This window comes from Vidua chalybeata, chromosome 8 (assembly GCF_026979565.1).
Source record: "Vidua chalybeata isolate OUT-0048 chromosome 8, bVidCha1 merged haplotype, whole genome shotgun sequence".
Taxonomy (NCBI): Eukaryota; Metazoa; Chordata; class Aves; order Passeriformes; family Viduidae; genus Vidua; species Vidua chalybeata.
The window spans coordinates 21,163,686-21,177,767 of record NC_071537.1 but is presented as its reverse complement, the minus strand read 5'-3'; the positions used below and the strand labels follow the sequence as shown (position 1 = coordinate 21,177,767).

The 14,082-nt window shown below is 36.1% G+C and overlaps 1 protein-coding gene across 2 annotated transcripts in view; it reads right to left on the bottom strand.

Annotated features, from left to right (window-relative positions):
- The window catches only part of ADK (adenosine kinase), a 271,565-nt gene that overhangs the window by 200,467 nt on the left and 57,016 nt on the right, over positions 1-14,082 (bottom strand). The window lies entirely within an intron of this gene.

The following is a 14,082-nucleotide window of genomic DNA, read 5'->3' as shown; positions in this document are numbered from 1 at the left end:
CCAGAGACTGTAAGGCACTGTTCATTGTAGGATATGTGTTACAGCTCTGATCAGAGGATACAACCACTCAAGAACAGCCTCCTCTCTGGCCACAGGCTCTAGAAAAGGGAACTGGAATGAGGAAGTAATGGAGTCTACAGGGAGGCTATGCACAAATACTGCATCATGCCTTTAAATTCCAAGCACACTAGAAAATGAGTGGATTAAACAGCACAATTAGGAACTTCAGAAGATGTCAGACTCAGAAGTACTCCTGCAGGCCAGTCAAAATGTTTACTGTAAACTTTGTTTGCGGAGATGAGGTTCAAAATTACCTCCATTACCCTAATTTTAATAGCATGTATTTGCCTTTAATGCCTATTAACTTCAACAAACAAAGCTTGCCCAGTTAGATGTATTCCAATATATTTGATTGTATTTACCTTTAGCATCGTTTTAAGGAGTGGCACGTCTTTATTTCAATCACAGTGCAAGTGGAATGCTACCTACCAACCCTACCCTTTCTCTCCTCACAACTCCAATCTTCTTACATTACATAAACAACAGCTTTGGCGACAGATTTGTCAAATAGTGACTTGTTTGTTTAAAAGGTTTGTTATTTTCAATACCATCTTATCAATAAGAGCATTTTTCTTTTTACAGTACTTTCCATTTAAAGTGTTTGAATAATGAACTTACCCCTAGCGAACTACCAATGGGCAGACAATTAGAAAGAATCAAGAACTAAATTACTACATATGCTTTTCACAGTTATCCACACTACTAATTATCCACCAATTCTAAGTCAAGCAATTGAAACCTTAAATGATAGCAAGTAGCTGAAAGTGGGAAAAAAATAACAAAACCCAACAGGTCTCTTAACAATTGCTTTTCAAGCAAAGACGAACCATTATGAACCAATTAAGTATTTTGGCAATATTTTTTCTTTAATTTAATTGACATTTTGCCTTTTACTCGATTTGAGTATGTACTGTGCAAGTCACATTGTTATTTTTGTATTCCTGTATATCTGTAAGAATGCAAGTTGATATTTTAATTCTTTTACCTAAAGAAAATTCAAGAAGTTTCCATGTCCACATTTCTTAATGGCATGTTAAACCTTGTAAACACAGTATATTTCAGTTAAGCACCTATAGAAGCAGCTCTATGTCTAGGTAAGTATGTCTTTAAATAATAATCTTGTAGTTCAAATGAAGACTAAAATATGCACTAACTGAATTTGGAGGAAAAAATTGGAAATTGCCATAAAATACCATCTGTATTATAAAAATTTCAAGGTGACAGCTATGCAATCTAATAAATAATCTGAACAAATTACTTGACAATTACTTAATACAGTAAGACAAATGGTGGTTACACTACTTCAGATTGAATATAAAAACATGTAACTCCTTTTCTTCAAATTAAGATGGCAAATTTAACATCGCTAAATATCTGTTATATAAAATATAATGAGTTCATACAGCTGCAACTAAAGTAAATTTTGCTGGTCATTTTCCATGACACGTCAGAAGGACAATATAAATTCTGTTGGTTTAATCCACAAGAGCCTGAATTGCATCAAGAATGACCTCAAAATTCAGAATGCTCATAGTTTTTTATCTCAAGATGAACAGTCAGATGGACATTTTTCCGAATGTCAGCAGATGGCACAGGCAGCGTGGGAACACACACTGTGTCGCTGTGTGCTGCCTGCCTGACCTGCAAAGAGAAGACTCATTCCAGCATGCCTCAGAAACACGGAGCTTGCTTTAGAAAACCCTCCCCTGGAAGGAGTGAAGTGCAACTGCAGAAACTGCTCCACGGCTTGGGAATGCTGAACAGAGCTGCTGTGTGTCCCGCAGAACTAAGCGGTTATCACACTTAGGATAATTCAAGAAAATTAGAACCTTATGAGCACAACAGAATATAATTTTTGCTTCATGTTGCTGGTTTTTCTGAGTGTTTCTAAGGCTGTTCTGTATCTCAGAACCATGACCCTTCTCCTGACCTCGCAACATACCATTACCTTAAATAACAGAATAATAAATCCCACAATCGGCACCATATAAAGGGGCCTCTATTTTTAGTACCATGAATTTGTCCACCACATTAAAGTATATTTTAACAAAAATAAGTTTGCATTTGCAGCAGCGTACATTTTCAGCTGTGGTACTGCTGATCACCTCTAGCACTGGCCAAAGAGGATATGTCAATGTTTTGCTCAGTTACAGTAAAGGCAGTAACACTTCTGTCAGTTGCTTTTTTTTCCCTTCTTCTAAAGAGAATGTACTCCTAATTGAACTTGATACTGAAAGGTGAGGCTGTTCACTAGGCTCACTTTTGACAGAATTAATGGCTATTAAAAAAAATTATAAGGTGGTAGTAGAAGAAGCCATTACACAAAAGAATACAAACAAGAATGAGAATATAATCTGCCCTTTTTTTTTAACAAAATACACCTCCTTACTTTACAGGAGGTGGAGGCTGATTTTTAGAAGGCACAGACTTTTCTTACATATGCCATACCATTACCTCAAACTGGAGACAGCTGTTAGAATTTCCCCCAGTAAATATCACTGCTGACAATTTCACCACCCTGTTTGACTCTCAGACCATTCATAACCCGAGCATCACTAGTCACTTTCTCTGTGTGCTCTTACTAAACTATGTGTAAACCTTACACTACTCCTTCTCAGAGCAACTCTTAAAAAAGCATGATTTACTGTACTGTAGAGAAAAATGTATTCACTGTAATACCTAATCCCTTCAGACACCTGCAAAGATCATCTGTGTCAGCTCCCCCTCTGACCAGCTCTTGCCTCTCACCCCAGCTCTCTCACAGCCCCTTCTCAGTCAACGCAAGCAGAAGTCACTTCTCTACATCTCCAAGGCCCTGCAGTGTTAGGGACTGAACATACTATCCTTCATTCGGTACATTCACATTTACAACAGCCTCCAGGCACAAAGCTGTCAACAAAAATAGCTTTTCTCTCAATAACCCATGATATCATCCAATGTCCAGTTACTAGAATTTTCTATGACTATTAGCAAAACTACTTTAAATCTTCCTTCAAACTATCTTTCACCATAATGTCATAAAAAAGTCATCAGCAAGGCTGTGTGATTTCCCGAGGCTACTCTCCAGCCTAATAACTGGCAATCCTCTCGTGGATCAATACCCGTTTCTAGTAACTTGCTTTATACACAAATTCTGAGGGGTTTGGAGCTGGGACTGTCTTCTTGTTACACAGCAACAGAAACACTCATGTATGGCTCACCATGGTTCCAAAATCAAACTGACAAGAAAAATAAGCACATAAAACAGTCCCTACAACCAAAAGCAGGCAACATAAGGCAGTGGAGCTACGCTGTGGAAAATTAAAGCAATTCAAGTAATCCTGTTAAGTTTTATGACAAAATTTATATTAAACTACAAAAAACCTTTTTTGAAGAGTAAAATAGCCACAGAATACCAGTCTTACATTGAGAGTGCACCAGAAAAAAAAAAAAAACAATCCTGATGCATATGTCAGAAGCTACTTATCTGCAAGAAATAGAGAAAAGCAATCTCTTGTTTTTCAGCAGGGTATGTTGCCCTGGATATCTTTTGATATATCTGCTTATTACCTAAGATGTACTCAATAGCACACATCAGCAGGAGCTACACATAAAAAAATCACCTGCCAAAAGCAGCTAGAGAGGAAAGTAATTTTTGCCCTTTTGAATGCCAGGTAACCAGATAATGACAGCCTGAATGTAAGACAAAAATCTGGTTATTTCATATAACAATAATAAAGTATTTTCAGTGGATTGTATATTTTGTTTGGTGTTATAAAAATCTTCAAAACCACTAAGATGGAAACCTCTTAAATAATCAATAAAAGGTTGCAAGCTGCACATAAGTCTATAACTCCTTTTCTTTAAAGGTTATGTTGGGGCTGGGGATGCAGCCATTGCTGATACCTCTAAGAGAGGGATGTAGACAAGGATTTTGTATGTTTTAAGGTATTGGATGAATTTTAATTAGATTTTAATTTAAAATCATAATTAATGCTGATTCTGACACCTTTGCCAGATATTTGTTTTTACTGGCAAGAACCAGTCATATTAAGACATGGCAATAGCTTTAAATGTTCAGCTGTGAGGAGAGCCAGACTAATATGCTGACAGTTAGATGTTTGATCCTTTTAATTGCATTTTTTTAGATCTACTTAAATCTTCAAATTAAGTAACCTATGTCCAATTGCCTATGAAATCACTCCATAAATTAAAGAAGAAAGTATGTAATAAGAGAGTGAGAATCGTATTTTACAACCTGTTTTAATAATACTAAATGCTCAATCAAACTACAAGAACAACACCAAATATTATTTTAATTTTTAAGAAAACCCTCAAGGAATAAACCACCACAAACAAGGAAAAAATGCCAAACCTGCATCCTGATTGTTTTGCAGGGCATGGCAGAAGTAGCTCTGCGTACATCTGGACAAGCCTGTCATCTGTCACATTCTCAGTTTCATCACAGCCTGGGCCAGTGCCAGAACAATGCAGGCAGCCACACCGCCAGGCAGATGGGGCACATGTTGTTGAAAGACAACCTTCCCTGGTCAGTGTTCACAGGCAAGCTGAAGCCCTCATAATCTCATCCTAAGAAAAATCTAATTTGCATTTAAGAAAAAGGTCTAGTCTTGAAATTCAAACACGATAATTAAATCAGAGAGTATTATTTTTAAACAGAAGTAGAAGGTAGAATATTTTAGAACTAATTCTGTGAGTAGAAGAAAAAGCACAATTCCTATTTTTTAACTCTAAATAGTGTACCTAATTTCTCTACTTAAATTGTACAACTCAGTGTTCAAAGTTCAAACCCTAGAAAGGATAGTTACATATATGAACACTTTCATCCCTACTCCTTGAGATACAGATATAATTGGTTGCTCTTACTTAAAATTGAATCTGAAATAGCAAAATCCCCTTTTGAAATGAGGCACAATCACAGAGGTACATGAGAAAACTTCATAACAGCTGCTTGGCAATGACTGACTTTATGCAGAGCTAGTTCTTCTTATTAGCTTGGCACAGAATTAAAGAGCTTGGGAAGGGGTAGGGGAGCAAAGGGAAAGAACGAAGCATGCTAAGAAGGAAGTATTGCAGACAGGTTAGCACCATAGACATATAACACAACAGAAAGCTAAATTTGTTAGGAATAGGACTGCCACAATTGAATAGAGCAGATCATCATATTTTTCTCCTTTATTTACTGAAGTTCACAGAACGGTGACTCTTCATGGAAGCATTTACTGCTGCAAACTAGAATTTCACATGAAGTATTTTCCTAATCACCTCATCCAAACAAACACCAAATGAAAAAAGCCAGTAATTCCAACCAGGTTAGGATTATGAGTACCAAATGTTATTATATGAAAAAAGAAAAAAATGCATAGGCAAATTGCAAGATTCATAGCTTTGAAATATTTTACCACAAATGTTAGTGAGGTTGAAAAAATGCACTTAAATGTCAGTTTGATAAAAGCCAAAAGAACATTTCCCACATGTGTTTGCATTTAGGCATATTGAAACAAGATGGAAGAAGTAACAGTCATTCAAATGTAAGGTTAAAACATCAGCTCTTAAGATCATGATTTAAAGAAATTTCTCAAAGTTTTTTTTTTTCCAGCAGAAGCAAATTTATGCAAGTGTTCTTGAAAAGCCCCCCCCTTATTCCAGATTATCTGGATATCTTCCTCCACATTATCTCAAAAATATATATGATTACACGCAGAAGTATCAGCCACAAGGCACGTTTTTCTGTTGATATTCTACAATGGTGTAGGAAAATGAAAACAAACCCCACAACCCACCACCCTATACCTTAAAAGATCATGTTTCTGATTCTGTCTCTAAACACTACAAATACATACACTATAAGTACACAGAGCAACTTTTCAATCCTTAAAGTTTGTGTATAATATATAATTACTATAACATCCCTCCCTCTATTAAATTTCTATTCAAAATATTTTAAGAAGTTTCATATAAGGGCAGTAATCAAGAATACTATTAATAAAGAAATTCTATCAGTTCAGTAATTCACTACAACTGCATGCTTCCCTCCCACTATCTTTTTGAAGGAAGATCTTCCAAAACAACAGCCAAGACTCAAACATTTTCTGGATGCATCTTGGGATTGTCACCATAGTGTTTGTTGCAAAACACGGTAGGCAGAAACAGCTCTCTGCCCTTATGCCAATAAGGATCAAAAGGCATTGCAGGCAGGGAAAAGAATGTAACATTTACCTTCTTCATCCTTAAATGCACCCAAGTCTGCTCTGGAGCACTAAGGAACACGGTCCTTTCCTTTTTTATTTCTCAGCACCATTACATTTACACTTGCTCCTGATGTTCCCAGTATACATCTGGCACTGTGTGCAAGAATACTACTTCAAAAAAAATATGTCATTTTCTGTTTGCTTCTCAGATGTAGCATGGGAAGAATATGTGCTTTATGAGACGTACCAGTAAATTTTTCATGTCTAAATTTACTTGCCAACTAAAAACAGTGAAAGGGCAAATTGTTTATCATATTACAAAGTAGTGAACTTAATCCTTTTATCATCAGTATCTTTGATCTACAATAAAAATGCAGGAACAAAAGTAACACTAACTAGTGTTGAAAGTAAGACTAGATTTACAAAATTAAAAGCAAATTAGAGATCATAATCCTAATTATGCAACAAATATAAGAGACTGCAATAGATGCTTCCCACTTGGCACAGTAGAGACCAGGTGTTAACTGTCAATAAACCTTTAGTGAATGCTAATTGAAACTGCTGTTTCACAAGCATCAACTCACTCCAGCTCACATCAAAGTGAAAATTTGTTTCACTTAATAAAGTATTTGCCAAGGATATTTTAATATTAAGAGTATTTAGTCATCAAGAGATCTTAGACCATATCTTTGCTACAATTTGGATTATCTAAAGCTGTAGTATAAATCATATTAAATTGTAGTGAACTGACAAAAAACGTGGTAGACAGAAATGTTTTACTATAGAAATTTTACAGTTTGTACTTTAATCTGTAAATAGATAAAAATTGTAAAAAATGTGTTAGGTGCAAAGTTTGGGTTCGGATTTAGAGCCAGTAAGACGTTAGAAAGTTTTGCAGAGCTGCTTCAAAACCAAATTATAAAATAATTGTTCCCATACCTCACTCAGATCAAGAAACATTTAATCTAATAATAATCTCTATTAACACAAAATCCAACATAATGGTGACAGTTGTTAACCACAACCTAAGCCAATTTTTTTTTGCGTTACAATAATATAAATGGTTCATGTCAATGCAACTACACTGCTAAAACATTTCTTTCTCTTCAACCCTTGTGCTATTTTAAATTCTTTAAATTGGTAGACAGTTGGCACATTTAAACCAGGAAAACATTAAAAATAGATCAGGAGATATAAGTAGACCAAGAAGACAGTATGCATTCACTCTAAGCTCCTATTAACATGCAGTGAACTGTAATAGTTTTCCTCATGAACAAATAACGAGTGCAGAAAACCCTGCTTGGAGCACAACCATCAGTAAATACCAAGAGATATTTCATGTTTAGTTCTCTTTATCCTCCCTGTTTCTCAGTACAGATATGTCTTCAATATACATTAAGACAGTCATCTACTCATAGTAGGAAAAAACTTGCATGCTCTTGCAGTTAAACTGACTCTGATACTCACACAAGCTTATTTATAGGTTTCTCAACTGTTTTAACCCAAACACTCCTGTCCACAGTGTAGATATTTGCCAAATTTCTAAATTATCAAATAATTTATCTTGCCTAACACAGTCCAAGCATTGTGAGTTAATTAGGAGAAGCAGACACTGGTAATATCAGAATCACTATACTGGATTGGTTTAAACCATTTTGTAGAGTGACCACAGCAATCTGAGGAGTTAAAACAATATACATTGAAGGGTCAACACCTGCTAATGATGCAAAAATATTTATCTCAATAAGTTAAGAGAAAGTATTATTTTTTTATCTCAGTACTCCATTTATAAATCAAGGGGAAATCCAAACAGCTAAATAATCCATGGAGAGTAAAAATTATTAGCTCTAAAGGAAATATCCTTTGCCACCAAAAAAGAAAGGAGTCTTGAGATGTGTAATCCACTTTACAGGAGGAAGATGTGCAAGCAAAATAAGACAAGTGTACGGATGGTAGGTAGCATTAGAAGTACCAAAGGTGACAAAAGACTTGATACTCAACCGATTCTTTAAAACATTCCCTTATAGAATAGGGTTTGGGAGTCTTTTTTATCCTGTCTTTCAACAGTTTGCCCTAAATATTTACGCTTTTTTGAATAAATGAATCATCTGCACTACTGAAGTCTGGAATCTTAATAACACAAAAACAAAGCAAGCAGATCAACAGCTCTTACATTAAGTTTTTTACTTGAGTGTTGATATTGTCATCTCCAAAACAAAGCTTCCCATGCTATATCAACACAAAACCTTCAAACCTTGAAGGAAGACATTGAAGGAGAGACTACAAATTGCACACAGAAAAGTAAAAGAAAAAAAAAGTAGTCTTCAGTAGGGAGAAAAGCAAAGATGCTGGTTAATCCTTAAGAATAATACATAATGTTAATTAATTTGGAGTTCTCTCAAAGGCACAAGCTTTTTACAGTGCTCCTCTACTTAGGAATCTTTTCAGGAGCTTCCTTTAGAACTAGGGAACACATTCAAATTTTAGAAAGTGTATGATCCAGTATAGTTCTCAATCCAGTATAGTTCTCAATTAGGAAGCAACCATATTTTCCTATTTCTAAAACATGACTGTTTTCAATTAACCTTCTTCCTCAAAAAATGTTTCACTATTATACCATTACCAGGCTCTTCCTAAGTTTTCCAGTTTTTGAGATTTTCATATACATGATAATACAACAATAATAATAGTGAGTGCATGCTTATTCTTACAGGGAGATTAGTCTCCATTTCAGCACATTTTCTAGTTGAAGTTTTAGTTACTTGACAGAGTATCTCCTGCAGAGATTAGCCTATTATTATTTGCTACAGACCCTCTCTGAAAGCAAGCCCATTTTCTCCAGATGACTCATTAACAAGCACGACAGAATGAAGTGTTCCAGCCTGAAATGCCAGCAGCTAAAAATAACTCATCCCACAGCCTATGACAATTCAGTCCATCTCTTCACTCCACAGGCACCATCTCAGAGGGTCACCTTTTTGGGGGGGGGAGAATTAGCATATGCAAAGAACTGGGGAGGGCAAGGCAAGGCACAGGGGCACCAACCTAGCAAAAGAAAGAAAATCACAAGTTACAGCAAAGCTACAAGGGGATAGTACTGCATAAGTCATTTCAAAAACCAGTGTTCCAAAAGCACTTAAAAGGCTAATTTCACAGCAGAACAACAATTAATGGACTGAAAGGAAAAATACAAATATTTGACACAAATAAGACAACCCTGTGTTTTCCTCTGAAAAAAAGTTATTTTGACTTCCCCTGTCTGTGTGTACCCTGCCACTACAATACTAACAAGACATGTTTGGTGACACCCTGTGTAACTCTTCATGCTTTTATTAAGAAGCTTATGGTCAGCTGTCACGTTGCACAGAATTCTACCAGCTCTTTTGCTGAACAGTATTTCTAAAAAGACAGCATTTTGTCACAGGAGATGTGTGTTAAAGAACTTTCCTCCACTCCCAAGAAGGTTGCAATGAAGGAACTTACCTTCCTACCTTTAGGCCTGCAAAAAAAAATTAATCTCTCTTTATGAAGTACAGAAAGACATTATGGACTGTGAAATCATAGACTAGCTTAGGTTAGAGAAAAACCTCTAGAGGTCAACTAGTTCAAGCCCCCTGTAATAAGTAAAGTATCTTTACCTGGATCAGGTTGTTCAGAGCCCCATCCAACCTCACCATGAATGCACTGAAGGATGGGGCTCTCCTCCTGACCCCTTCCAACAGGTGTGTGTTTCTCCTGTGCTGAGGACCCCAAAACTGGATGCAGCACTCCAGGTGAGGTCTCACAGGGGCAAAATCCCTTCCCTTGACCTGCTGGCCATGCTGCTTTTGAGGCAGCCCAGGATGCTGTGTGGGCTGTGTGCCCGCCTTGGCTGGCTCATGGTCAGCTTGCTATTTGCTCATGAGCCCAAGTCACCCCTGGCAGGGCTGCTCTCAGCCCTTCATACCCCAGCCTGATTAAGAGCAAGGGCTGCCCTGAGCCAGGCACAGGACCCTGCCTGCATTGAGCCTTGTTGAAGCTCATCAGGCTCACATGGGCCCACCTGACACAGCAAATCCCACATAAGTTAATTTCTCTGTCTGGAAAGCCCCTGAAACAAAACACCTGTGCATAACTACCTGGTAATTAGCTGTCTCACAGTTACCACTAATTTGATAGTAACATTTTCTTCACAAACTAATCCTTAAGAAAAGATTGAAAAGAATGTAGTTTAGTGGAGAAAAGAAATGTCTAGAAACAATATGGACAGCTTAACAATGACTCTTCAAATACTTAGAAATGCTCGCTGTATTTCACAGCCCTTCTCTCTAGTCTCAAATACGAGTAATTAAGCCTTTGCACTGACTGGATGTGACCATAGCTACATTGTTACATAAAATCAAGCAGAGGAAGGTGAGCCACTTCAGCTGTTTCAAGAAGCCTTGGTCACCATTGCACACTGTTTTATTATTGAGAATATCTGGTGTATTACACTAATGTTAGTGTGGCTGAACTGCTTGCAAAACCACATTTGCTCTTATGCCAAGGCTGGCTGGTGTTTGTCACTCTACAGCAAGAGGGCCCAATTCAAACACATTTCAAAATAGAGTTTTTGCTGGCTTGTAAGATGATCCACAAAGGAGCATTATTGAGTAGAGAGCTTAAAGACAGTGTCACTACCTGTACGTGGACTCCCCTGTAACCTTGAATACGCCACTCTGTTCACAGGCAAAGTCAATCTTTTTCTAGCAGAAACTCCTTAGTTGTGGCATAGGAAGAATGTCTCAAATTGTTCAAAACTACTTCCAACTTTCATTCATTAATTCTGCAAAAACAGTAAAAATATAAAATCCTCCCTACAAATGCTTTCTGACATTAGAGAATACAAAAAAAGGAAGTTGAAAAAACAAACCAAACATTCTCTCTCTGTTTAAGAATGATTGAAGGTTTTCTGCACAGACATTATTTGTATCAAGACCATACACAAGTCAGTAGCAATGGAAACATATAAAAAACCAAGTTGAACTGATGTAACTTACATTTTCTCACTTTGCATGCCATGTAATCCTTTAAGTATGAAATTTCAACCAACGTGAATTAAGACCAACAATTAAACCTATTTGATATATTTTATTTAAATTCTTTAAAATCTAGGCTTTAAAAAATATGTTCTTAACAGGTTATAGTAAAAGTCACAGTCAAATAATAAATTCAAAATGAGTGTCTTCAGTTTCAATAAGTAGTTTGATATCATGGTGAACTCTAATTTGTTTGCTTTTCCTAGGGAGTAGGAACAAAGCAGTTTTGAATCACAAACAATGCCCTGCAGTCAGTAAAACTCATAAGGTATTAATTTACAGTTTCATCTGTGATCAGTTAAACTGAATGTGAAATCTTAAACATCTTTAAAAAAAACCACCACAAATAGCTCAATAAGATATTTTTTCAACAGCACTTTAACAAAAACCATACATTATTAACTACTATTGTCAAAACAGAGCCAAATGCAAGTTGTATTTGAAGCCTGCATTCTAGTAACTAAACAACTGTGAAAAAAGCTATCCTTCAATAATAGATAAGAAGTTGATACAGAGGTAACCAATACAGTCTTCAAAAATCACTTTACTGACTTTTAACTCATACAAGAGTAGTAATAAAAGCAAAAGTAATATTAAAAATGAAAAACCCCAATTATCAGAAAGAAGTATGTGTATGTACATATATATGACACACATTGTATGTATGAGTGCATATATTTAGATCACAAGTCAAATACTTGGAAAAGAAGAAAGAATCATGTGTGAAAATTGAAAAAGTTACACAGAAGACCAGAAATCAATCTTCCAGGAGGTTCTTCAATTCTGCTGTATAGGAACCTGCACAATTTTCACTCTCTCTCTATTCATTCATATGCACATATCCCATCTATCACAGTGTATGATGCTCTATGCACAAGGACATCTTGTCATTTCAGAATCACCTTCCATTTCATATTGTGCTCTGCACAGTTCTACATAAAAAATAGTATATGATCATATTATCAAAGACCACTGGCATGGAGACACCACTTGTTATCAAGACTAAAGAATTGAAGACAATCATACTGCTGACAGCTACTGTCACCTTAGTGGAGAAGGTAATTACTGCCTATATAAATGTAGATGGTCAGTTTCAGTGTAAAACAAGGCAAATTACTTCAAATCGCTTTCAGAGAAAATGAGGAGGCACATCCACACTGAAAATACTCCCAAAAGCAAACCCTTGTGTGTCATATACAATCATCAGGTTGTTACTGGAACTGATATTAACTACACATTTGTGAGCTTAACTTGTAGAAAGAGCAAGTACATTCACAGAATGAAAATATAAGATATTGCCGGACAAAGATACATCCTGAAGACATGAAGTATTTAATACTCAGAGAAGTTTCAAAGACCTTTTCTAACCTCCTTTTTCAGTTTTAGAGCCTACAGCAGAGAAATCAGACTTGGGTGGCAAAGATTATTAAGCTACATCAAGTCTGTGCAAACTGAAGAGCTCTAAAAGGCTGACCTGAAAATCTGGAAAAAATTGACTGACTCTGTTGTTCATCTGAATACAGGATTATTTTAATATGCTTTAAACTTTTAGGACAGGAAAATGCAATGGCAATGACAATCAAGGCATCACATACAAACCTCAAATTAAGATTTTATCAGATAAATAACTATATTTTCCCAAGCCCTTATTACAAACCATCCAGATTTAAAAATTTAATGCCTACATATTATCAGCAGAAATCTTGAACGTGGAGAAACCAAGAGCTTATATAGCAAAAGCAAATAAATCCCGGGCATGATTTTTTTTGTTCTTGAACAGGCAGAATCACAAAAAAAGTATTTTTTCAAATCCTTTTCTTTGCAAACATGCATGTTATCCATAACAGTGGGCCTGAGGATAGCAACCATTATCCATGTGTTCTCTTATTCCTGTTTTTGAGTAATGGTTTCCAAAACATTCTTCCCAACCTAAATGTCTTCCTGCTTTTTTCTCAAGCAAAGATACATGAAAACTTGTCATACTGTCCTCTGAGCAAGAAAATTTATCTTTGTCTATTATTCAATTTAATTCCTACCTAGAGTATTTTATGAAATACCTGTTCAACTCCCTTATTCCCCTTCAACTATCTTTGAGAGGCACAGGGGTTTTTAAAGTGATCTCATCGCCAGACCTTATTTTGTTAGCTGTATCGTTTCTTTGATTTGGAAGAATTTTCTATTTGTCTGGTTAATTACTTTATTTGGTAGCCCTTTTGGAAACTGTATTAGCTCTGTGTGGCCTTTTACTGTTCAAGGTGAAAGTGCACCCTGCAGCTCAAACTTTTAAAGTCTCTAGGTGGCAGATATCAGTCATTCCTCAGCCCTGCACAAGGAGAAAGAAAAGAGAGCATGCAGACAGCTCCTTGCACATATGTCTGTCTCTGGAAAGCACAGCAGATAGGTTAAACTCCTATGAAGACTTATATATGGATAAAGCCTTTAAAAGTCTGAACAGAATTAAAGCATTTAATTTATAACTAATAATTTAAATAACATTAGAAATGAGGCAACTGCCTGTATTAGATAATTAGGTATAACATTCAGAACAAGCACCATGATCTGCTTAAATCTATTATATTATCAGTGGTTTCAGCTCATAACAATAATCAGTTCACAAAGAACTAGTTTCAGTTATACTTCCCTCAGGAAAAATTAAATCTTCTGTAGCACATTATTGATAAGGAAGTATTTATGTACACTGTTTGGCCTGGTGACTTCCTGTATTTCCCCCTACTTGAATGCACCAATTTTTTGGTTAATACAGTAAATCTGTT